Raw genomic sequence first — 27,383 nt, forward strand, 5'->3', positions numbered from 1 at the left:
CAACATCCTTTTTGGGGTGCAGTGAACACAATCTTTTTTGGGGTGCAGTGAACACAATCTTTGTGGGGTACAGTGAACAGAATCTTTGTGGGGTGCAGTGAACACAATCTTTGGGGGGTACAGTGAACACAATCTTTTTGGGGTGCAGTGAACACAATCTTTGTGGGGTGCAGTGAACACAATCTTTTTGGGGTGGAGTGAACAAAATCATTTTTGGGGTGCAGTGAACAACATCCTTTTTGGGGTGCAGTGATCAAAATCCTTTTTGGGGTGCAGTGAACACAATCTTTTTGGGGTGCAGTGAACAAAATCCTTTGTGGGGTGCAGTGAACAGAATCTTTGTGGGGTGCAGTGAACACAATCTTTGGGGGGGTACAGTGAAAACAATCTTTTTGGGGTGCAGTGAACACAATCTTTGTGGGGTACAGTGAACAGAATCTTTGTGGGGTGCAGTGAACACAATCTTTGGGGGGTACAGTGAACACAATCTTTTTGGGGTGCAGTGAACACAATCTTTGGGGGGTACAGTGAACACAATCTTTTTGGGGTGCAGTGAACACAATCTTTGTGGGGTGCAGTGAACACAATCTTTGGGGGGGTACAGTGAACACAATCTTTTTGGGGTGCAGTGAACAACATCCTTTTAGGGTGCAGTGAACACAATCTTTGTGGGGTGCAGTGAACAACATCCTTTTAGGGTGCAGTGAACACAATCTTTGTGGGGTACAGTGAACAGAATCTTTGTGGGGTGCAGTGAACACAATCTTTGGGGGGTACAGTGAACACAATCTTTGTGAGGTGCAGTGAACACAATCTTTGTGGGGTGCAGTGAACACAATCATTGTGGGGTGCAGTGAACTCAATCTTTGTGGGGTACAGTGAACACAATCTCATACTTCTGAAGATTTGAGGGTGCTGCCTGTTCCATACTCTCCCTACTCCTCATCTAGCCTTTTAGGGGTACAAACAATAGTAATTGGGGCCTAGTTTGGTTGTGTACGTGTGATATACATACACTTTTTTTGGATCATATTTTCTATTCCGCTATTTAATCAAAAACCTTTGGGGATCAGTTAAATTGGGGGATAGTCTGTGTTGGTACGTGTGAGAGAGATCCACCTTTCCAAGTTGTTGGGGTTCATCTCATACTTCTGAAGGTTTGAGGGTGCTGCCTGTTCCATACTCCCCCTACTCCTAGCCTTTTAGGGGTACAAACAATAGTAATTGGGGCCTAGTGTGGTTGTGTACGTGTGATATACATACACTTTTTTTGGATCATATTTTCTATTCCGCTATTTAATCAAAAACCTTTGGGGATCAGTTAAATTGGGGGATAGTCTGTGTTGGTACGTGTGAGAGAGATCCACCTTTCCAAGTTGTTGGGGTTCATCTCATACTTCTAAAGGTTTGAGGGTGCTGCCTGTTCCATACCCCCCCTACTCCTCATCTAGCCTTTTAGGGGTACAAACAATAGTAATTGGGGCCTAGTGTGGTTGTGTACGTGTGATATACATACACTTTTTTTGGATCATATTTTCTATTCCGCTATTTAATCAAAAACCTTTGGGGATCAGTTAAATTGGGGGATAGTCTGTGTTGGTACGTGTGAGAGAGATCCACCTTTCCAAGTTGTTGGGGTTCATCTCATACTTCTGAAGGTTTGAGGGTGCTGCCTGTTCCATACTCCCCCTACTCCTCATCTAGCCTTTTAGGGGTACAAACAATAGTAATTGGGGCCCAGTGTGGTTGTGTACGTGTGATATACATACACTTTTTTTGGATCATATTTTCTATTCCGCTATTTAATCAAAAACCTTTGGGGATCAGTTAAATTGGGGGATAGTCTGTGTTGGTACGTGTGAGAGAGATCCACCTTTCCAAGTTGTTGGGGTTCATCTCATACTTCTGAAGGTTTGAGGGTGCTGCCTGTTCCATACTCCCCCTACTCCTAGCCTTTTAGGGGTACAAACAATAGTAATTGGGGCCTAGTGTGGTTGTGTACGTGTGATATACATACACTTTTTTTGGATCATATTTTCTATTCCGCTATTTAATCAAAAACCTTTGGGGATCAGTTAAATTGGGGGATAGTCTGTGTTGGTACGTGTGAGAGAGATCCACCTTTCCAAGTTGTTGGGGTTCATCTCATACTTCTAAAGGTTTGAGGGTGCTGCCTGTTCCATACCCCCCCTACTCCTCATCTAGCCTTTTAGGGGTACAAACAATAGTAATTGGGGCCTAGTGTGGTTGTGTACGTGTGATATACATACACTTTTTTTGGATCATATTTTCTATTCCGCTATTTAATCAAAAACCTTTGGGGATCAGTTAAATTGGGGGATAGTCTGTGTTGGTACGTGTGAGAGAGATCCACCTTTCCAAGTTGTTGGGGTTCATCTCATACTTCTGAAGGTTTGAGGGTGCTGCCTGTTCCATACTCCCCCTACTCCTCATCTAGCCTTTTAGGGGTACAAACAATAGTAATTGGGGCCCAGTGTGGTTGTGTACGTGTGATATACATACACTTTTTTTGGATCATATTTTCTATTCCGCTATTTAATCAAAAACCTTTGGGGATCAGTTAAATTGGGGGATAGTCTGTGTTGGTACGTGTGAGAGAGATCCACCTTTCCAAGTTGTTGGGGTTCATCTCATACTTCTGAAGGTTTGAGGGTGCTGCCTGTTCCATACTCCCCCTACTCCTAGCCTTTTAGGGGTACAAACAATAGTAATTGGGGCCTAGTGTGGTTGTGTACGTGTGATATACATACACTTTTTTTGGATCATATTTTCTATTCCGCTATTTAATCAAAAACCTTTGGGGATCAGTTAAATTGGGGGATAGTCTGTGTTGGTACGTGTGAGAGAGATCCACCTTTCCAAGTTGTTGGGGTTCATCTCATACTTCTAAAGGTTTGAGGGTGCTGCCTGTTCCATACCCCCCCTACTCCTCATCTAGCCTTTTAGGGGTACAAACAATAGTAATTGGGGCCTAGTGTGGTTGTGTACGTGTGATATACATACACTTTTTTTGGATCATATTTTCTATTCCGCTATTTAATCAAAAACCTTTGGGGATCAGTTAAATTGGGGGATAGTCTGTGTTGGTACGTGTGAGAGAGATCCACCTTTCCAAGTTGTTGGGGTTCATCTCATACTTCTGAAGGTTTGAGGGTGCTGCCTGTTCCATACTCCCCCTACTCCTCATCTAGCCTTTTAGGGGTACAAACAATAGTAATTGGGGCCCAGTGTGGTTGTGTACGTGTGATATACATACACTTTTTTTGGATCATATTTTCTATTCCGCTATTTAATCAAAAACCTTTGGGGATCAGTTAAATTGGGGGATAGTCTGTGTTGGTACGTGTGAGAGAGATCCACCTTTCCAAGTTGTTGGGGTTCATCTCATACTTCTGAAGGTTTGAGGGTGCTGCCTGTTCCATACTCCCCCTACTCCTCATCTAGCCTTTTAGGGGTACAAACAATAGTAATTGGGGCCCAGTGTGGTTGTGTACGTGTGATATACATACACTTTTTTTGGATCATATTTTCTATTCCGCTATTTAATTTAACTGGGCCTCCATGCGAGACCTGTGTGCCTTGTTGCGCTGTTTTGAGTACTCCACCAACATGGCCAGTGGCAATGACGCCGTTCTCAGCTTAACTATCCCACTTCTATGCCTCCTTGAAAAAACAATTCGGGCGATGATGGAAGAGGATGTGGCACAGGATGAGGAGGAGGAGGAGGATGAAGAGGTAACATTTCCAAGGCTTTCAGGGCAGTCATTCGCAAGGGGCTCCGAGGGTGGGTTCCTGCACACGCAAACGCCAGGGACGCAATTGTCCAGCAGGGGCACAGTTCTGGAGGATGAGGAGGATGAGGAGGAGGAGGAGCTGGAGGAGGAGATGGAACCATGTTCACAGCAGGGTGGCACCCAGGCCAGCTCATGGCCATCACTGGTGCGTGGCTGGGGGGATACAGAGGACACGGACGATACACCTCCCACAGAGGACAGCCTTTCGTCGCCTCTGGGCAGCCTGGCACACATGAGCGATTACATGCTGCAGTGTCTCCACAACGACCGCCGAGTTGCCCACATTCTAACTTGTGCTGATTACTGGGTGGCCACGCTGCTGGATCCCCGTTACAAGGACAACGTACCGTCCTTAATTCACTCACTGGAGCGCGATCGCAAGATGCGCGAGTACAAGCGCACGCTGGTAGACGCCATGCTGCTGGCATTCCCATCTGACAGCGGGGCCACAGTGGAAGCACAAGGCAGAGGAGGAGGAGGAGGAGGTCGCCAACGCAACCAGGGCACCGCCAGCACCTCAGAAGGCAGGGTTAGCATGGCCGAAATGTGGAAAAGCTTTGTCAGCACGCCACAACAAACAGCAGCACCAGCAGCTCAGATGGAACGTCTTAGCAGGAGGCAGCATTTTACCAACATGGTGGAGCAGTATGTGTGCACACGCCTACATGTAGTGAATGACGGGTCTGCCCCCTTCAACTTCTGGGTCTCCAAATTGGGCACATGGCCTGAGCTTGCCCTTTACGCCTTGGAGGTGCTGGCGTGCCCTGCAGCCAGTGTATTATCTGAACGGGTATTTAGCACGGCTGGGGGCGTTATAACAGACAAGCGCAGCCGCCTGTCCAGAGACAATGTGGACAAGCTCACGTTCATTAAAATGAACCAGGCATGGATCCCACGGGACTTTTCCGTACCTTATGCAGAATAGCAATGGATACCGACCTTACCCACCCATTGTTCCATTTTTGCTCTTTCTCACTCTTTTGGGGTGTACCCTCATTTAAAATTTTTGAAAAGAAGCAGTGTTGGCTACCTCGTCCTCCTCCTCAGGGCCAGATTAATGTAGGGGCTATTGGAGCTGCAGCTCCAGGCCCCTACCTTTTATATAGGCCCCGGGTTGGCCATATTCACTGTTACCGCTCTTCTGTCACTTGTAAACACAGAAGTCTGGCTTCTATGCTCGCTTCCCCAGGCAGCACCCTCAGAACCTCCCCACACAGCGTGAAGGCCGGACAAGGAGGGACAGTTGGCGATGCATGGATGTGTTTATGGGCTTCAGAGACAGCATCCCATGTTGAATTAGGCATGCATGGCTGCACCCTTCCTCCTCTGGGTGCATGGCAAGGCACGGCCCTTAAGGCCCTTCAAAATCCTCAGCACCAAGCCCATGATGCTGTTAATCCGGCCCTGGTCCTCCTCCACCGCCGCTTCCACCTACACCGCCCATAGGTGTGCGCAGCCTATTGCATTAAGGTGTGCACCCCAAAGTTGAAATACACATGCATGTGTTTGCCAGCAGGGAGAGTAATGTATCGGGGCCATGTACCTGTAGGCAAGGAGAAATAGAGCAGAGCAGGTCCCAGGGAGATCTTTCCCATCTCCTCACTGGCAATGCTATGTGCCCTAGGTGATTAGGGTGTGCCCAGGCACACCCAGCACACCCTGTGCGCACGCCTATGTCACCGCCACATCCACCACCACCTCAACCTCCCTCCTACTCCATATGGGCCTCGTCCTTCAGAGATGAAGAAGAACATTGTTTTATTTTTCTGTTTTTTTTTGTTGTTTTAAGTTATTTCCCTATCCACATTTGTTTGCAGAGCACTTGCCATGCTCTTAATTACGTTTTGCTGCCATTTGCAGCACTCTAGCCCTTTCCTTTGGTGTTTTAGAGCCATTTTAGTGCCTTAAAGTTCGGGTCCCCATTGACTTCAATGGGGTTCGGTGTCCGGGAAAAGTTCGGTAAAAGTCCGGGACACGGACCCGGACTTTTTTTTAAAGTTCGGCCGAACCCGTCGAACACGGACATCTAGGTGTCCGCTCAACCCTATATATAGCATATTTTATAGAATGAACACCTTCATCGCACTCCCGAAGAAGTGGAGAGTTAAATTCAATTTGTAGATACTTAAGGCTCACAGAAGATCTCACTGCATCTTTATATGCTTACAAACTATTTCTATTGGGTTTGATCCAGAATCAATCTCTACCTACAGTATTAGATGTTGTGCGCTAGAAGTCTGGTGATATGTTTTATGTATTTTAAAATCACTATTTGTATTGTGACTTTTTTATCATGTATATGCCATAAAATCAGGAGTATTTTAAGCTGATTATGTAAAAGTTTTGCTCATTAGATAGTTCAGTTTTTAGTAACTATTAGGGATTTAGGTACCAATAATTCTGTACAATACATTAGATTCATGTGCTCCCTTTTTTCTTATACTGATAGACAATGCTTGCAGTCTTGTGGTGTGGGGGAAACACTACTTCTAGAATATCTATCAAAGTTTGATAGATCTTGTAATTTCAATCCAAACGCAGAGCCACACTTTGATTAAAGATAATGCCAATTATGATAGTGTAGCACATGGGAATTAAAGAAGGTGTTTGTTTACCTTTTAAGGATGGCAGCCTGCTAAAATTCTGTTCTCATAAAAAGACAGCACTTGTATTGTGAACTTTGAAAATAAATTGCTTTACAAAGCTTAGAGATACAGGGCTCAATTCAGAGTTATTTTACTCTTCAGCCCCCTTTCCCCCGCTGAGCAGGCGGATGGCAGTTGTGTCTCCGCACTTTGTGGGGAGACACAGCTGTCAGATTCCCGCTGTTCTCTATGGGGGAATCGGATGGGAACGGACTGTCCGTCCGTTCTCATCCGATCCCATCCGATTCGATCCGCTAGACGAATGGAAAATAGGGTTTCCATTCGTCCAGATTTGACGGATCAGATCGGACGTCAGCGGACATGTCTCCGCTGACATCCAATGCCCCATAAAGATGCATGGGGCATCCGTTCAGATCCGCCTGAAAAATGAACAGGCGGATCTGAACGGTTCGCCTGTGTGAAAGGGGCCTAACCTCTTATTGCTGGTGCCTCCCGGTCCTTTAATTGGTTTATGACTGGGGAGGCGCTGCGTGGCTTAAGATCACGTGACTGCCATAATTGGCTGGGTATTGTGGTGCATTGTCAGCAGGGTCGGTGCTAGACTATTTTGTGCCCTAGGCAAGATCAGATACTTGCACCCACCTAACCCCCCAAAAAATAAAGGCTGCAAATATGCAGGGATGCTTTCTTACCTCCTTGCCAATGTAAGCTGTATGTGGAGACTGACTGGGGAGATGGGAGGAAGTGATGTTGCACACAGCACAGCTTGCGCGGCACCTCATTGGCTGGATACGTCTTCTTCCTAGATTCCCTGAAGTTTGCAGGAGATGGCTTTGTCTCCAGCTAACATTATCCAATCCTGCACTGAAATGTGAAATGTTGGCGCAGTGTGTGGGGAAAAGGGCAGCGATGTGAAAATGTTTGACCCCTTACACAGCTTTTGATCTGGGCTGGCTGGGCCTGACCTGACTCTTACATCAGAGTTTACTCCTTATATTAGAGTCCCCAAAGTTTCCCCCCTTAGATTAGAGTCCTCGGAGCCCCTCATTTTTTCATCATTGTCACCCCCCTTTCATCAAGGTCCTAAGAGTCCCCTCTCCTTATATCAGGGTATTTAGAGTCCCACCTTACATCAGGGACCCCAGATTTCACCCTTGCACCAGGGTGCCTACAGCCCCCTAACATCAGGGTCTCTAAAGCGATCTTACATCAAGGTTCCCCAAAACCCCCTTACACTACGGTCCCTAGAGCCTATAGGGTCCCCAAGGTTAGAAGGGAAAAGTAGAATGGGGTAAGGAGAGTGGAGAGGTTTAAGAGAATAGTTGGGGTAGTGGAAGAGAAGGAGGGAGTATTGTGAAGACCCCAGTTTACATCCGGATCAATTCCATCTCATTTCAGTAGTAGGCTACAGGACAGGTGGAAGCTGAAAGGCTGGGCACTGGGACCGGATAGGTTTGGTGGAGGTGCTTCCTCCTCCTCTGAAGTGCGATGAGGATCACATTCATTGCTGTGCAATTCATTATGAATGGCTCCTCATCGCACTAAGGCAATGGTACAAAGAAAAGTCAGATCCCATTTTAGGCATGTTAGGGTGCGTTGGCAGCCCATTCAGTTCAATGGCCTGCCCAACGCAACACACATAATGCACATTAACACACGTGCATTAACGCACTGAAAAATATGTAAAAAAGCCCTTAAGGTTCTTACTAAAATCATGGACCTGGCAAATCAAACTATTACATAATGTAATTAGTATTTTTCTCCCACACATGCTAAATGAACCATTTATTTAATTAGCAGTAATTATCGTTCTATAGATTAACATGTAAAAAGAACAATACAAACACTAGCAAAAGCCAGAAGAGGGGATTACAAACGCTAATGACTGATGTAAATGCGCTAACAAAAAACATGGCTAGATTCATAAACCTTACAATAAAATTACATTGTCCCCGAATATTCATAGTTCCAATGACATTACCTATTAAATAACAAGTTTAAACAATGATACCCAACATGAATATGCATAATGTTATTGAGGTTTAAGTCATTTATAGAATTTAAAATAACATCTTTTTTAAAGAGAATTGTATTTTTTAACATCCTTCATGCTATGTACTATTTGGAAATATAAAAAAAAAAACAGTAAAAATATAGAAAGTGTTTGATGCAGTGATGCAGAGGCTTAGTGGTTATCAAAGTGGCTTTGCAGCACTAGGGTTTGGGGATTTTTTTTTACAGTTGGCATAATTAATATTATAGTTACTATGCATTTTAGTGTTTATAGCTCTGATATAATCCACATTGCTGTTAAATTAGAGACCTGGTACATTTAGGAAGAAAAAAATGAACAATGAAAGGTTTCATATGATACATTGTCAATACTATTATTCTCTATATGGCAAAAGTTGAAGATGTTTTTGAAGTCCTTCTTCCCTTTGCTGTTTTAAGAAATAATTTACATAAAAAACAAAAAAATCACTGAAAACTAGAAGTCAGCAGACTGTGGTGCCCCTTATCTTGGTTTCATGTGGTAAATAGGACATTTTCATTTTAATATTCCATATTTACTGTACTAAAAAGAAAAAAAAGTTCTTACATTGTAATGTTTAATTCCATCTTTAACCACTTAAGCCCCGGAGGATTTGGCTGCTAAAAGACCAGGGGGTATTTTGTGATTCGGCACTGCGTGACTTTAACGGACAATTGCGCGGTCGTGCGATGCTGTACCTAAACAAATTTGACGTCCTTTTTTTCTCACAAACAGAGCTTTCTTTTGGTGGTATTTGATCACCTGTGCGATTTTTTGATCACGCGCTATAAACAAAAAAAGAGCGTCAATTTTGCAAAAATAACAATATTTTTCACATTATTTATATGAAATTCCCAGAAAAAAAAAAGTAAAAATCAAAATTTTTTTAACATTTTTGGCCAATTTGTTTTATGCTACATATGTTTGGTAAAAAAAAATCGCAAAAAGCGTATTTTGATTGGCTTGCGCAAAAGTTATCGCGTTTACTAACAAAGGGAAAGATTTTTGTCATTTTTGTTGTTTTTTTTTAACGCGTAATGGCGGCGATCTGCGATTTTTTTTGCGGTACTGCGACATTGCGGCGGACAAATCGGACCCCTGACTGACATTTTTGAAACTTTTGGGGTTACCAGTGACATTTCTACAGTAATCAGTGCTATATATATGCACTGTTACTGTAAAATTACACTGGTAGTGAAGGGGTTAACTTTATTTGAGAGGGAGGGGCTGTGTGTGTCCCTAGGGGCGTGATTCTAACTGTGATTGGCTGTGGCTTGAGGTGTAGGGACACTGATCAACGGTCCTACATAGTAGAACCGTATGATCAGTGTCTCTACACAGGGAGAACTGACAGGCAGCTTGTTTACACAAGCTGCCTGCCTTTCTCCATCTCCCCCGACGATCGCAGAGTAACAGGCGGACATCGGGTCCGCCGGTCACACGCGCGGGGGGGTCCGTGACCGCGCGGGAGCGGGAGCGCGCCGCCGGCGGCGCACGCTCGCTCCCCAGACCCTCCCAGGCTAGTGACGTTTATATACGTCACTTTGCCTGTGAGGGGCTGACCGCAGCAGTATATTTACTTGCGGTGGTCGGCAAGTGGTTAAGGAGAAGTACAGCCAGAGCTTGTTTTGCTGTACATCTCCTATGGATCACAGTAGTGCAGTTCATTTTGCACTCCTATGACCCATTTTCAGCAGAGGCTGAAGTCTGCTTTCTGCTGATGTCACAGAAGTTGGTCCAGCATCCATGTCATCAGGACCACGGAGTCAGGATCCGCAAGATCCCTGGACTGATACCCGGCTCAGCCTTTTAGCGAGCCGCTGAGAGCCTGAGCCGGCCACTCTGCCCCCTCCACAGCCCAGCGAAGAGCACAGAGCTGTGAGAACCGAGCAATCAGCCGTGTTCGATCGCTCGGTTCTCAGTGTAGAGGCGCCGGGGGACAGATGCAGGTACTAGGTAAGTATAAATCAACAAAAAACAGAAACCCATATTTCGGTTTTAATTTTTTTGGTCCAAAAAAAAGCAAAATTAAACTTTTATCCGTTTTGTCACAAAGAAGAAAAATAAATTGTTCCTGGCCCCAAGTGCAGTCTGATCAATTGCTTTGATCAAATAGTGCCACATCAGATTATAGTCGTGATAACTTTGGATATTATAGCAGGAAACCTATTCAGTTACTGTATTTGTCATTTCTACCCCAAACAGTAAAGCATTGCACTGTCTAACTACCTAATGACCATACATATACTATGCATCTCTGCGTGGGAGATTCATCCTTTTTATTGGTTCTGGGATTATGTTCAGAAAATTATTGGAAATCGAATATTTTTTTTAATGTGTTACAGGAACTGGAGGTGACGGGAAATCTTCCAATGGCTAAACTTGTTCTGGGGACAAATCCCCTTATTTTGGATAGATCTCCTCATAATACTGTGTCCCTGGGAGAAGACGTAACAGGAAAGACAAGGCACAGAACAAAGTGGTCCTAACAATTCCCAACTCTATCTAAAATAAAAAAATGCTTTAATTAAACAACTCCTTATTACAATTATCTTTGCTGCAATATTTAGATTAAAGTGTTACTAAACCCACAACAGTAAAATTAGTCTATATATGCACTAAAGCATGCTTGTTATACTCACTGTGGAACCTAAGGGGTTAATCATCTGCATTGTGTAAAAAAGGCTGTTTGATCCTGTATGCACAGATCCTCCTCTTCTTGCATTGTCCCCATAACATAAGACATAAGACAGAGTTACTGGAGTCAGGCTGCACATGCTCAGTTTGGTGTATATAGCTAGAGTTTTCTTTTTTACTTGGGAGAGTGCATGTGATCAGCACAGGGCCAATCAACACTGTCCAGACAGAGGGTCAGGGGTCCTGCATTCTGTTAAGACAGTCAGTGCAGTATGAAAACTCCTCCCACAACTTTTAACCAGGCACTTATAGAACTCACAAATTTATATATGCTACTGTTAAGAAAAGGTATTTAACCGTTTATATTTACTAAAATGATTACATTTCCATGTTCTGTGTACTGTGGGAGACCAAATAAAGTACTGTGTATTGAATGCAGGGTCCTGGGTTTAGTAATACTTTAAATCCAGAAATTTCCCCCACAGTAATGTTTATGCTGTTAGATTCCTCAGTCTGATGGCCAGCATTATTCAACCCACTTCCAGGTGGCCCTAGATCCACCCCACCCGGTTACTGTTAAAAGGAGAAGCCGCACAGTGATAACCTCATCACACTGCTTTCACTTCCAATCAGCATGCTTTTTGTCAGCACATAAACTCATTATCCTCTTGTCTTTCTTTCTTCTCCCACAATCCAGCCCTGCTGTATAAGGAATGCAAGAGGTCAAATTCAGAACTTACATTTTAAAAAATACATTAACCACTTATGGACCGCCCGCCGCAGTTTTACGTTGGCACTTTGATGTAAATACCGGGGTTATGGAGCATATGGAGTCCTAGGCAGAAAAGTCGAGTGAGGGCAACTCTATGGCTTTGAAAGACCGGACGTCGCTTCCTCCCAACGGCCTTAAAAGGGCCCATTTTTTTCAACATTAAAAAAAAAGTAAACATTTTTTTTTTGCTTTTTAGCGTAGATGTGAGATCTGAGGTCTTTTTGACCCTAGATCTCACATTAAAGAGGACCTGTCCTGCTTATTTCTATTACAAGGAATGTATACATTCCTTGTAATAGGAATCCAACCGATCAAAACATTTTTTTTTTAAAGGGACAGTGTAAAAAAGTAAAAGGTAAAATAAATAAGAAAAAAAAATTAAAGCGCCCCATCCCTCCAAGCTTGCGCGCAAAAGCGAACGCATACGCAAGTTGCACCCACATATGTAAACAGTGTTTAAACCACACATGAGAGGTATAGGCACAACCGTTAGAGTGAGAGAAAGAATTCTAGCCCTAGACCTCCTCTGTAACTCTAAACTGGTAACCTGTAGAAATGTTTAAAGCATCGCCTATGGGGATTTTTAAGTACTAATGTTTGTCGCCATTCCATGAGCTTGCACATCTTTGAAGCATGACATGTTAGGTATCTATTTACTCAGCGTAACATTATCCTTCACATTATAGAAAAAAATTGGGCTAACTTTACTGTTAAGTTTTTTTTTTTAATGCAGTGAAATGTATTTTTTCCAAAAAAATTGCGTTTTAAAGACTGCTGCACAAATACCGCGTGGTAACAAATATTGCAATGACCGCCATTTTATTCTTCAGAGTCTTTGCTAAAACAATATATATATAATGTTTGGGGGTTCTAAGTAGTTTTCTGGCAAAAAAAATACTCATTTTAACTTGTAAACTACAAGTGTCAGAAATAGGCCTGGTGGTAAATGGTGTATTCATGATTACAGAGCAACATTATATTGACTTTTATATCTGGTTAGAGTTCAACTTTACGTTACCTCAAAGATATCTTTTACCCAGGTATGTTTAATACCTAGTTTTTCTAATCGTTTTATGTATAGTAATATTTTTTTTATCCCTTCATTCATTTAGTTGCCTACTTTTAAACTATTTCAGAAACTATTTTGCATGTGGTCTTACTGCTTTATATTTTTAATGTGCTCTCACTGCTTTATACAGACACAACCCTATATTTTATATATAGGATCATGCATTTTTATAGTCCAAAGTTTTCATTTGTTACTACTTGCCATTAAGTAGAGCTAAGCTTGCAGATAACCAGCATCACCAAGTCCATATCCAAGTTTGTTGGTATTGCATGTTCATATATATGGAGTAATGCTAATTCCTGGGTCTAGGTGTATAATCTTAAATTTTAGAACATTACATTTATTTTGGCATTTAATTGCACATTGTCATTTTAAAGAAAAATGTTACATAATATATAGCTATCCTGCTACTTTTTATTACCCTACATAATAAAAACCCTGCATTGCAAGTTACAGCATTATTATCTATTTCATTCACAAACTCATTAATAAAATGAAGGAATAAAAATCATGGTCAACCTAGGAGAGGTAACACCTCAAGTTTGAATTCCAGGCAGATATAAAAGAAACAATTTAAAGTGATTGTAAGCCCTCGCCTTGTAAAACAACCCATTCAGTTTAAAATAGAAATACAAAGGCAAAACATTAGAGTATAGATATAAAAGTAATATTAGAAACACCATTTTTTTCTTTCTTATGAGTGACCAAATACCCTCTGTTCTCAGCTGCATAAGAGCTGTGGGAAGGAGAAACAGCATAACACTGATCTACCCAATTAAAAGGCTGTGTGTGTGTTGGGTGAGTCAGGACAAGTCTGATCATTGGAGGAGAGCGGGCTGAGTTCCCAGCAGAACTAAAGAACTGACCACGCTGTGCTCTCCTGCTTAGCTTGGTCAGTATTTGATAGGAAAGCCGGGGGACTAGCAGAAATACTAGAGATTTCACACAAAGGATGCAATACAAAGATAACAGAATACTTTTCCATACAAGTGCATTGTACTGCAGGCATATACAGTGGGTAAGGAAAATGATCATCCCCCTTTAAAATAATCATTTTTTTTTGCTTGGCAGCCTGAAATGAAGACAGACACAGTTTTCTTTTTCATCCAGCTTATAACATCAAAGTGAAAGAAATAACACCAACATGTTAAAAAAAAAAAATCAACAGAATCACATTTAGAAAAAAGGATCACCCATCTCCTAAAAATGACTTGTGAAGTCAATCAGGTGTAGCTAATCACCTTCTCAATGGCACACAAAGCCATTTGACTTTCAACTGTGATCAGCTGTGGTAAATTTTATTAGCTCAGCAGGAAAGAACATTCCTGGAGCATTTCAGTCCCTGGTAGTGCAACTGAAGCAAACAATCAACTATGGGTGGCGATGAAATTTCCAAAGATCTCCAGGATAAAATTGTGGACAGGCACAAGTCAGGAGATGGATACAAACACATTTCAAAGGCTTTATTAATGCCATTGAAGTATATGTAACCACTTACCTAAAGGCACATTGTAAAATGATACCCGAGTACCTATCTGCAGCCCATCAGATGACTAGAGTACCTGTTTCTAGCCCATCAGAGTACCCAAGTACCTGTCTCTAGCCCATTAGAGTACCCTGAGTACCTGTCTCCAGTCCATTAGAGTACCCGAGTACCTCTCTGCAGCCTATCAGAGTACCCACGTACCTATCTCCAGCCCATCAAAGTACCTGAGTACCTATCTGCAGCCTATCAGGAGTACCCGAGTACCTGTCTGCTGCCCATCAGAGTTCCTATCTGCAGCCCATACCTTATAGATTATATGTTGGGGTGTTTGCTTTCCAAAATCAATTGCTATCAGTTGGGTCATTTTGTGGGCATTTTCATTGTCCTGGTGCTCCAGGGCCTTCAAAATTGTGATAGGTAGTATCAGAATAGAGGTACTCACCGAGGCCGAGATGCCGAGAGCGGTTCGCTGTTGCGACTAAGCGCACTCCGCCCCTCTGGAGGTGATACAGAGGGTGGATGGCACAAAGAGGCACAAGCTACCAGCAGGCAGGTAGAGCTTGTGTGGAGGTCCTGTAGAACTGAAGCAGAGACTGATCAGGATCCAGCAGAAGAAGTCCGGAGCAGGCTGAGGGTCAAACACAGGTAAGCAGACAATCCAGGTCATAGGCTGAGGGTCAAGGCACTGGAGATAGGAGACAAGACTAGGTCACAAGCAGAAGGTCAAGGCACAGGAGACTGAAGGTAAATCCGGGTCGCAGGCAGAGGGTCAAACACAGGTAAGCAAAAGCAAAGTCCGTAAAACAAGCCAAGGTCGGGTCCAGGAGAAGAGCAGAGTAGGTCAGGGTCAATCCGGGTCACAGCAGGTAAATGATCACACAGGAAACAGGAACTCAGGTACAGGAAGCTGAAAGACAAACCAGCAATTCCTCTGAGCACTTGCTCAGCTTTTATAGGCAGCCAGGAAGTCATGTGGAAGTCATGTGGTGCTTGTCATGTGATGACCAGTCTGCAGCTGAAGGTTGCTCTGACAGGTAGGGATAGGGTTTATGTTTGCTGAACACATGAACACCCGGGGTGCTCAGCATGAAGTTTGCCTGCCGACGAGCGCCCCATAATGCATTGCACGATTGCAGTGCATTAAGTGCTTATGATTAGCCAAAGCATGCACCTGACCTGTATGCTTTGGCCAATCACAGCACAATGTCCAGTCAGAGCCATGATTGGTCAAAGGCAGGGTGCCTTTAGCCAATTATGGCTCAGGGCCCAAGTCCACAACCCCACACTATGTAAGGCTGCTTACACAAAAGCCCTGTGTAGTGTGTTAGGAGTGGAGATTAGGCAGGTAGTTAGTGCATTGTGCTTTCAGTCAGTTTTATGCAGTCGGTGCAGTGTAGTGTAGGGCTGATTCTTGTAGAACACAGTGTAGTGCAGTCAGTGTAGTGTAGTGCTGTGCTGAATCTTGTGTAACACAGTGTAGTGCAGTCAGTGTAGTGCTGTGCTGATTCTTGTGTAACACAATGTAGTGGTGCCACTGAAGTGTTGGTGTATACAACAAGTCCGTGTCACCCCATTGATCCCATTTTCATTTCATTGATATATATATATTTTTCTTTTTTTTCCATTCAATAAGTTTTTATTGAGTTTTTACATAAGCAAATATTAGAACAAATATAACAGGAATTACAGATTTTCAACAGGTTCCAATGCATGTACACAGATAAATGAACTATAACATAGAGGAATCAGGTATAACCAAAGCATTACAGGTTATAAAGAGGTATGGCAAGTGGAAAAGTGGTAGTAAAAAAAGAAAAAAAAAGGGGAGTAGAATAGGAGTGAGAATCTCCACCGTTCCGGGCCCAGAACCCTAAGGAGCATTGTCACTAGGTCCGGTCGGGGGGAGCACCACCACTATCCTTATGGCTATTAGGCAGGTATTATTATTTCAAGAGAGTCTTAATGCCTGATTTAGATAGGGCCAGCTTTCCCAGGACTTTTGGAATTTTTTATATGACAGGGAATTGATTGCTAGAGATTTCTCTAGGAGATAATTGTCATTAACCAGAGATATTACTTCAGGTAGATTGGGAGTGGTAGTAGATCTCCAATTGCGGAGAATAAGGGTCCTGGCTGCTAACAGTATGTGAGTTACCATTTGTCTATGGCTGTGATGGTATATGTCAATGTTAATATTTAATATTGCCAGTTCTGGATTTGGGGGGGAAAATACTCCTGTGCATGAGGAAATACACTGGAATATTTTATGCCAAAAACTCGTGAGGGATGTGCAGCCCCACAGGATGTGATGCAGGGTACCTGTTTTGCCACATTCCCTCCAGCAGAGTGAGGGTATTGACGGGGCCATCTTGGCCAGCCTGTATGGTGTGTAATACCATCTGTTGATAATTTTAATTGTAGTTTCCCAGTGATTAGTGCATTTGGAAAATTTATATATAGAGCACAGTGCTGTATGCCACTGTTTGAAGGTAAGATTTAGCTTCAGATCTTTCTCCCATTTAAGCATATTTACCGTTTTCTCGGAGGTTGTATCGCTTGTTAGGATATTATAGAAGGTAGTTATACCTTTATTGGCTGGGGGGTTTGATACCAGGAATTTCCATGTGGTTAGATTAACATGGGTGGAGGTAAGGGAGTGTTTCCCTAGTAGAAAAAGTATCCTTGATAGGGTCAAGGATGTTTCGGGCGGTAACTTAAATTCTGACATTATGTCTTCTCTGTTTTTGAGACCTAGGGGTGACCAGAGTTGTGAGATTTGCGTTAGTCCTAGGGTTTTTAATTTGGAGACATTCAGATTACTGTACATAGTCGTGAGGATAGAAAGTGGTAGGTTGTGAATGTCAGTAGGTATGGCTCTTGGTTCTATTTTGTTTACTGTTCTCCAGGCTTGGAGAGAAGCCTTAACCGTAGGTGGCAGTTTGGCTAAGTTCCATGGTATCCAAAGGTCTCTTAGCAGCATTAGATTAAGGTTAGAGGTAGGTACTAGGTATTTTTCGATATCTGACCAAAGGGGGGTATCGTCACGGGGGGTCCAGTGTTTAAGCTGGTCAAGTCTAGTGGCCCAGTAATAAGCGGAAATATCGGGTAGTCCCGCTCCTCCTCGGTGTTTATGATTTGTGAGTATATCATATGCAACTCTTGCTTTTTTACCCAGCCATAGGAATTTCCTCAGTGTGGCTACAAGAGTGTGTAATTGTGTTTTGGTGAAAGGGACAGGGAGGGCTCGGAATAGGTAGAGGATTTGTGGTAAGATATTCATCTTAATAGCAGAGATTCTAGCCCCCCAGGATAAGTTTAGGGAAGCTATCCTTTCTAATTCAGATGTTAGCTTTTGTCTAAGGGGGCCTAAATTATTTTTAACAAGATCTGTGGTTTTGGAGGTAATATAAATCCCCAGGTACGAAATCTTGTCTGTAGTCCAGGGAAAGGGACAGGTGTTGATTAAGGTTTGTTTAGTTTCAGGAGATACTCCTAGGTCAAGGATTATCGATTTCGTGGTATTAATTTTGTAAAATGAAATTTCACTAAATTTAGTCAAGGTTTGGTATGCAGCGGGTAGAGAGATTTCGGGTTTTGTCATCATTAATATAATGTCATCTGCAAATAAATTTATTTTATGGTCATAACCATCAATTTTAAAGCCATGAACATGTCCGTTAGAGCGTAGGGCTGCAGCAAGTGGTTCTATAATTAAATTAAAGACCGTAGGGGATAAGGGGCATCCCTGTCTGGTACCATTGGATATGGTGATCGATTTGGACAGTGCCCCTGAGGCGAAGACTCTGGCAGAAGGTTGTGAATAAAGTGCCATAATGGCAGAAAATATATTGCCTCGAAGGCCGAATTTGTGTAGGGCGGCCGTCATGTAGCTCCAGTTGACTCTGTCAAACGCCTTCTGCGCATCCAGGGAAAGGAGGAGAGAAGGCGTTTGACCTTTTTCAGCCATGTGTAGCACATTTACTATACGTCTAGTAGCGTCCGAAGTTTGGCGACCTGGTATGAATCCCATTTGATCTTTACCTATGAGGGAGGGAATCATCTCCTGTAGGCGCCCTGCAAGCATTTTGGCATAAATTTTAATGTCTGTATTCAACAGAGATATAGGGCGGTAGTTGCCCGGGAGAGATGGGTCCTTCCCTGCTTTTGGTATGGTAACAATGTATGCTCCGAGCATATCTGCAGGAAAACTCGTCTCGGTTGCAGCTTTAGTATAAACATTCAGTAGATGTGGTATTAGAGTATCGCTGTATAATTTATAATATTCACTTGGGAACCCGTCGGGTCCCGGGGATTTACCGTTGGGAAGTGAGTTTATAGTTTTCCTAATTTCGTCATGCGTAAATGGCGCATTGAGTATAGACAATTGTTGTTCGGTAAGGGTCGGTAGGTCTAATTTGTCCAAAAAGGCAGATATTTCAGCTGTAGTCGGGGTGTGGATGGTATTGTCCTGGTCAAGATTGTATAGTGATTGATAATAGGTTGCAAATTCATTTGCTATGTCTTTAGGATGGGTATATTTGGTATTCGTCTGAGTGTTAGTCATGTGGGAGATTTTGGATTTAGTCTGTTTGGCTTTGATTCTATTAGCCAGTGTTTTTCCAGGTTTGTTAGCGTGAGCATAGTATGTCGTTTTGAGTTTACGGAATATTTTGTCATGTTGTGTAAGCAAAAGTTGACGTAGGTCATGTCTCAGGTCATGAAGGGTATTGCCTAAGGATGAGTCAGGTACAGCTTTGTGTTTTTGTTCTAGGGTGTTGATTTGGGACAGAAGGTTAGAGAGTTTTTGGTTGTATAATTTTTTCATTATAGAATTTTGTTGGATGCATATGCCTCTTATGAATGCCTTATGGGCACCCCATAAGGACCATGGATTAGAGACCGAGTTTTCGTTTAAACTAAAGAATTCCTGCAGGTGCTGGGATACACACTTACCAACCTGTTCATTCTGAAGGTTTCTGATGTTACATCTCCATACTTGCCCTGCAGATCTCGGGATTCCTTCATTCACAGTCATTTCTATTGCTGCATGGTCGGACCATGTAATGTTTTTAATCTCTGCAGAGGTAGTTCTTCCCAGGAGGTGCCAGTCCACCAGAAAGAGGTCAATCCTAGAATACGATTTATGTCGTGCTGAATAGAAGGTGAAATCTCTTTCTGATGCATGAAGGCACCTCCATGCGTCGTAGAGATGTTCACTATTGAGTAAGTGGAGCAGAGAAACCCTACGACCTTTTGGGGAGGCAGAGGTGTCTATGTCCGGATCTACTGTGAGGTTGAAGTCTCCACAGATGACCAGGTTTCCATATTTCTTCTTGGCAATGAGCTTAAAAAGTTTACGCAGGAATCTGAGCTGATGTGTATTTGGCGCATAGATTGTGACAAAGGTCATTTGTAGATTATTAAAGTCTCCTGTAATGATCAGGTAGCGGCCTTCTGGGTCAGCAATCTCTTCCTTCAATTGAAAGGTGATAGTGTTTTTTATGGCAAAAAGGATTCCTTTCTTCTTAGCTGGGGATGTTGCTAGGAAAATGTTGGGAAAGTCTCTGTGTGAACACTTGGGATGGTTTGCGGTTTGGAAGTGTGTCTCCTGGACTGAAAGGATGTCGGCGTTAGAGGATTTCACTTCTTTCCACATTGCGAATCTCTTAACCGGGTGGTTTAGACCGTTAGCATTGATTGAGAGACACTTGAAAGGCATTACGGTGGGTATTTTGATTCATTTATTGGCGATGTGGCGCTAGTATAATTGATAGCCCGGTTAATGGCTTGGTGGGTTTCATGAGAGAGAGGAATGAAGGTATAACCAGTGTGTACAAGATGTGCATTGGAAGAACAAAACAAAAACGAACAAGGAAGAAGGGTATGAACTAGTAAAAAAAGGGACCGTAGTATAGGTCCGTGATTAACCGAAACAGTTAATAACAGTTCTGGGTGAGGGGCCATATGGATTTAGGAAGATCCATGGGCCTGGGGACCGTGATTTTGAGGATGAGTAGTGGGAAAACCATCCGCGTGGGATTTGTTGTTTTGTTTTCCCGATTTCTTTTTGGACACAACATTCCATTCCATTCCTCGGGTAAATGAGAAGGGCCAGGCCCCCTGTGGGGGTTGGTTATCTCCGCTGGTAATAGTATCCCCCATTTTTGAAGCAGGGCAATCCCTTCTTCAAGCGCTGTGACTGTGGTAGAGTTCCCATTATAGGTGATGACCAGGGAAGCGGGGTATTTCCACTTGTGTGGAATCTTGTGGTTTCTAAGCGCTTTAGTAATGGTCGACAGGTTGCGTCGTTTCTGTAGAGTGTGCCGTGATAAGTCCGGCAAGATTTGCAGGCCTGCAAATTCTCCTGACAGGTCATTGATTTGGCGGGAAGCTGACATGACTTTTTCTTTAGTTTGAAAAAAGTGTATTCGCAGCAGGACGTCTCTGGGGATTTCTGCTGCTAGGAATGCAGGTTTTGGTAGACGGTGAATTCTGTCAATGGCCAGATCTGCAGCAGACAGTGAGGGGACTAGGGTGGTAAATAGACGAGTCGCATACTGCATTAGGTCAGGGGCTTGTATTGTTTCTGGTATACCCCGCAGTTTGACGTTGTTGCGTCTCGACCTATCCTCCAAGTCAGCCACTTTATCCTTCAGCCAGGCAATATCATCAGAGTGGTGGTTGTGAGCGTCCACCATAGTATTGAAGGATAGAGCATGATTCCCCAAAGATTCTTCGACTATATGGATTCTGTTCCCCATACTGGACATTTCCTGTCTAATCTGGTGCATACAAGACATCATATCCGCATGCATCGAGGCTTTGAGTGTATATAACATATTCTTCAAAGTAGTCTCTGAAGCAGGTTGTCCACCAGTGGGGAAGGATTCAAAGGGATCCTGAGTATGAGGTATTTGGTTAGTATTGAGGCCTGTCTGTTGCAAGGGGTTACTGTCCATGCCATGCCACTGTTTAGCTGGAGAGTTGATTCTCTGTTTAGCTTTGGCAGGACTCTTGGAGGATGGGGAGATAGGAGAGGCTGAGCCAGAGGATCCCTCACTATCTGGATTGCCTATCTGGTAGATTGGATGGATGGATTGAGCCGGATTACAGTGTTGAGAAGAGCTGCCTCTGATCTGCTGTGTAGAGCTGCTATTTTGGAAAGATCCGGGGCTGAGATGAAGTCCAGTTTTGCTCATTTTGCTGAGCTCTGGAGGATCTCTCCTTCTTCTGCCCATGTTTGTTTATGGTCCAGTGTCTTTGTGATCCTGTCAGTGATGTGAAGCTGCGGTTGATTTGTGCGGCAGATGTCACGGTCCCCTCAGGCGGTAAGGAGTTACAGTGTTAAGTGGTCATTTCCCAGTCACCACCTTCCTAACTGGAGCTGTATGTATTGGTTGAGGGTGCCCACCGCACATGGGGGCAATATGGCGGTTATTGCCCAGTTGCCTGAGGATGTAATACTAGTTTATGTGATGGGAGAGGTCGTAGGGTGTTGTGGCCTGGTTGCAGGGGGTAATGTGCACTTCTCCTCTAAGGCAGAACACCGCCGCTTACCGGAGTGCTGGCCGCCCGATCGCGGGATCCCGCAGGAAAGTCCGCGGCTTCGGCTGTAATGTAGGCCTCAAATCCGGATCGCGGAAATCTTGGTCCGTTTTTCCCCAAACTTTCCAGGGTTGTGAAGTGGGTCCCGAAGGGTGCCTCCACCGATTTTGGGGGCAATTGGTGGATTTTTAGAGGTGGATGGACACCGATTATAATTGACTTCGGCGGAGCTCTTTTCCAAAGCGTCCGTCTTCCGCGGCTTCCGGTCCCGCCCCCCCTATATATTTTTCTTTTAATTTTTTTTTTGCAGCATCAGGTTCTGTTGCTGCAATATTAGTACTCCCCCTTCTGCATCGCAGGTGCTATTCCTTATTTTTTTTAAATTGTTTTTGTGGCCCAGCAGCACTATTCCTTTTGCAACAGCAGTGTTTTTTTTTGTGGCACAGTAGCACTAATAATATTTAGGGCCTAATTGCTGTCCCCCCTTCTGCATCGAAAGGGCTATTCCTTCTGCGTCAACAGGGTTTTTTTTGTGGTGCAGCAGCATATTTAAAGCATAATTGCTGTCCCCCCTTTGCATCGCAGGTGCTATTCCTTCTGCGTCAGCAGGGGTTTTTTTTTATGCCACAGCAGCACTAATAATATTTAAGGAATAATTGCTGTTCCTCCTTCTGCATCGCAGGTGTTATTCCTTTTTTCGTCAATAGGGTTTTTTTTTGTGGCGCAGCAGCAATAATAACATTTAGGGCATAATTGCTGTTCCCCCTTCTGCTTCGCAGGTGCTATTCCTTCTGCGTAAGCTGTGTGTTTTTTTTGTGGCACAACAGCAAAAATATTATTTTGGGCATAATTGCTGTCCCCCCTTCTGCATTGCAGGTACCATTCCTTCTGCATCAGCAGGGGTTTTCTTTTTTTTGTGGCGCAGCAGCACTAATATTATTTAGGGCATAATTGCTGTCCCCCCTTCTGCGTCGCAGTTGCTATTTCTTCTGCATCAGCAGGGGTTTTGTTTTGTGCTTTATTACGTTTTATTTATAGTTTATAATGCATCAAGCACAAAAGTATTGCACCCAAGCACCATATTTCCATCCCACATTCTATAATAAAAAGTTGTAAAAACCCCCCAAAAAATCTCCATCATGTCCAAAAGACGGGAGGCAGACGCTCACAGGCCACTAAAAGAGGGCAAGCAACCTCTGTGTCCACAGTGAAAAGTGGTGGTCGTGGACATGGTGCATCCTGCAGGTGGGGCACGCTTGTCCTTTTTTTCTGGTGCTTGCCGTGTTATTGAGCCACAACATGCAGAGGAGTTGGTGGAGTGGATAACTAAGCCGTCCTCATCCTCCTCATCCTCTGTCACCCAGGCTCATATTAGTTTGCCTTCAACCACAGCTGCCAAAGCTGCTGATTCCACAGGCTCCTTGCCCACAGCTACTCCTTCCATAGCCCCACCATCTAGTGTCAGTTACATGATTCTGGAGGATGCGACGATGTTGGTTACTAGGTTGAGGAAGGTAATAAGGTGAGCCTAGAGAGAGGGGGTGGCAATGACGAACCAGAAACTAGCAGTCATGTTTCCCTAGCTGCAGCATACTGCCAAGTTTGCTCCAGTGACGAGGAGGGAGGGGGATGATGAGGTCACTGACTGTACTTGGGTGCCTGAGTGAATAGAGGAGGAAAGTGAGGAGGAGGAACAACTCCATCGAGGCAGGATGTCCTCCAGGGGCCGGCTTAAGGGCAGCCACCCTATTGCATCACACCACAGAGCTCCACAGGTGCAGGGTGCTGCAAACTCCCCACTGACTTCCAAAAGTTCATTGGTGTAGGCTTTTTACAACACATGTGCAGAAGACCATAGCGTTGCTGTTTGCAATCTCTGTCTGAAGCAAATCAAGCATGACCAGAACACCAGCTGCTTGAGCACCACATGCTCGACAAGACATACGATGACCTGCAATGCAGTCTGTTGGCAACAGCACCTGAAAGACCCACATTATAAAAAAATGCAGGACTTCTCCTTGCTCCTCATCTGATATCTCTACCCCTACTATACCTCAAGGCTTCTCAAAAACCTGCACTGAGAGGGATGATGGTATAGCAATGGGTGCCACAGGTACTTGCACCCAATCTGCTAGCAGTACAGCACCTGTCGATTTCACCACCAGGCAAATTTCGCTACCCTAGTTCCTGAACCGTAAAAAAAAAATACTGTTCCAGCCATCCACATGCTTAGCATCTAAATGCTAGCTTGGCCAAATTGCTAGCACTAAAACTTCTGCCTTTTCATCTGGTAGACTCTGCCCCCTTTTGTGAATTTGCTGTACCACAGTGGCAGGTTCCAAAAATATATTTATTTTCACATAAGGCCATTCCAGCTCTGTACCATCATGTGGAAGGCAATGTTTTGACCTTGTTGGACATAGCAGTCAGCAGGAAGGTTCACATTACTACTGACTCATGGTCCAGCAGGCATTGTCAGGGATGTTACATTTCCTTCACGGTGCACTGGGTAACTCTGCTGGCAGCTGGGAAGGATGCAGGACAGGGTTCAGTGCTGGAGCTTGTTCCGCCACCACGCCTCCAAAAAGTTGGTGGTGATTCTGCCACAATTGTCTGCTCCACCCCCTCCTCTTCTTCTTCCTCTATGGCCTCTTGTGCTGAATTGTCCTCTGAACCAGCAGTGCTTCCTAAGCATTCAAGGGGCTACGCAAGCAGGATCTTACAAGATCTTCTGAGGCAGGCCAGTAAAATCTATGGTCATTTCCGGCGGTCATACAATGCCAGTACTTGGCTGGCTGACATTCAAGGAGAATTCAACCTGCCCACCAACCGCCTCATTTGTGACATGCCCACCAGGTGGAACTGAACATTACCAATGCTGCAATGGTTGCACACACAGCAGAGGGCCATCAATGAGTACCTGTGTGAGTATGGCACAAGGACAGGCTCAGGGGAGTTTGGCTTCTTTTCACCATGGCAGTGGCTGCTGATAAAGAATGAATGCACTGTCCTGTCACCATTTGAAGAGGCCACAAGGATGGTGAGCCACGACGATGCATGCATCAGTGACACTATCCCTCTAGTCTTCCTGCTGGAGCGCACGCTTTGTGGAATCATTGACAGGGTACTTGAGGCAGAACAGTGGGAGGGAGATGACTACCTTTCCTCACAATGCCCCCTTAATGCAGATACCATTCCTGCGGGTTCGCAAAACACACAGGAGGAGGAGGAGGATTGTGGCAGAATGGATGTAGAGGATAACATACAGCAGTCTTCAAGGGATGGTTTTCATTCCCCAGAAACCCCAGGAGTAGTACGTGGCTGGGGAGAGGTTGCTCCTGACAATGCCCTTCTTAGTGACCCAGGGGACTCAGAATCTCATGCCTTCTCAAACTTACACTGCATGGGCTCCCTGATTCTGCAAAACCTGCAAAAGCACCCGAGGATTCGTGCTATCAAGGAGAGAGATAATTACTGGTTGGCAACTCTTCTTGATACACGTTATAAGGGTAAAGTTGCAGAGCTCATCCTACCTTTGCAGAGGGAGCAGAGGATGAAACATCTTGAGGACGCCTTGAAGAAAAATTTGTGTAACACCTTTCTAGACACTGGGAGGTTACCATTTCATGGAGACCATGTTTCTGAGGCTTTGTTTGGCCAAAGGAGGAGCGGTGGAGAAGGCGACCGGTTGACTGGTGCTGGCCTGTCCTGCTTCCACCGTTCTTTCTGAATGGACTTTTAGTGCTGCTGGAGGTTTTGTGATGAAGAAAAGAGTGCGTCTGTCCACAGATACTGTTGACTGGCTGACATTTATCAAAATTAATCAGTCCTGGATAGTGATGTCGCGAACCTAAAATTTGCCGTTCGCGAACGGGGAACGCGAACATCGGCAAATGTTCGCGAACCGGAGAACCGGGCGAACCGCCATAGACTTCAATAGGCAGGCGAATTTTAAAACACACAGGGACTCTTTCTGGCCACAATAGTGATGGAAAAGTTGTTTCAAGGGGACTAACACCTGGACTGTGGCATGCCGGAGGGGGATCCATGGCAAAACTCCCATGGAAAATTACGTAGTTGACGCAGAGTCAGGTTTTGATCCATAAAGGGCATAAATCACCTAACATTCCTAAATTGTTTGGAATAACGTGCTTTAAAACATCCAGTGTGTGAATACGATCAGGTATGATGTTGTATCGGTCAAGTAGTGTAAGGGTTACGCCCGATTCACAGTGACAGACCAAACTCTGACAGACCAAACTCCCCGTTTAACAGTCAGTCAGTCAGTCCATTTGCACAACCGCAAACTCCCCATTTGCACAAGGTTGGATACCAAGCTAGCCATGTCCCGTTCCTTGTCTTCACTGACATCATTGAAGGTCTCTTCCTCCACCCAGCCACGTACAACACCAAGGGTCCCCGAAAGGTGACAACAAGCCCCCTGGGACGCCTGCTGTGGCTGGTATTCCACCTCCTCAAAGCCACCTTCCTCCTCTGACTTCTCTTCAGACTCCTCTCTCTGCGTTGCCACAGGTCCAGCAATTGACAACGACAAGGCTGCTTCTGGTGGTGATGGGGACCACAACTCTTCCTCTTCATGCTCATCTACAGCCTCATCCAGTACTCTTCGCAGGGCACGCTCCAGAAAAAACGCATATGGGATGAGGTCGATGATGTTGCCTTGGGTTCAACTGACCACCAGGTTTGTCACCTCCGCAAAAGGACGCATGAGCCTACAGCCATTGTTCATGAGCATTCAGTAACGCGGCCAAAAAATACCCAGCTCCGCAGAAAGAATGAAAGAAAATGAATGTTTTTTCTATGAAAAATTATCCCGCGGATCGCTTTTGGTCTGTTCACAATGAAGCAACGACCTTATCATCTGGGGTGTGCCAACACACTCCTAGAGGTAATAGCTTCATTGTGATACGCAAGCCCCTTCACCACGACAAGGTAACGATCACAAAGGGGAATTGACACATGTATGTGCCTTTTTTTTTGTTTTTTTGCAGCCACAGTGTAGCACCAGAGGCCAGAAAAATTAGGCATGTACACATGCATGAAAAAGCAGGTATTGTTGCAGCCGCTGCTTTAGCAGCGGCCTGAAAAATTGAGGTTTTCAAGGCAGAAAGTGCACTAAAACATCGCTTGAACCGTAGTTGGTGGCGGAGACGTCACGTAAGTCATCCGGCATGCAGAGAATGATTAAATACAGCAGCGTGTGGACCATTTTTAGCCCAAGGCATCTCAGTCATCACCAGGCCTTTTTTAGTCAAATGCATCCCCCACTGTCAGTCCCTTCAGGATCCATGCCTCATTCATCTTAATAAACGTGAGGTAATCAAGACTTTTTTGACCTAGGCGACTTCTCTTCTCAGTGACAATACCTCCTGCTGCGCTGAAGGTCCTTTCTGACAGCAC

The sequence above is a fragment of the Pelophylax lessonae genome (genome assembly GCF_965119305.1).
Source record: "Pelophylax lessonae genome assembly, chromosome: 1".
Classification (NCBI taxonomy): Eukaryota; Metazoa; Chordata; class Amphibia; order Anura; family Ranidae; genus Pelophylax; species Pelophylax lessonae.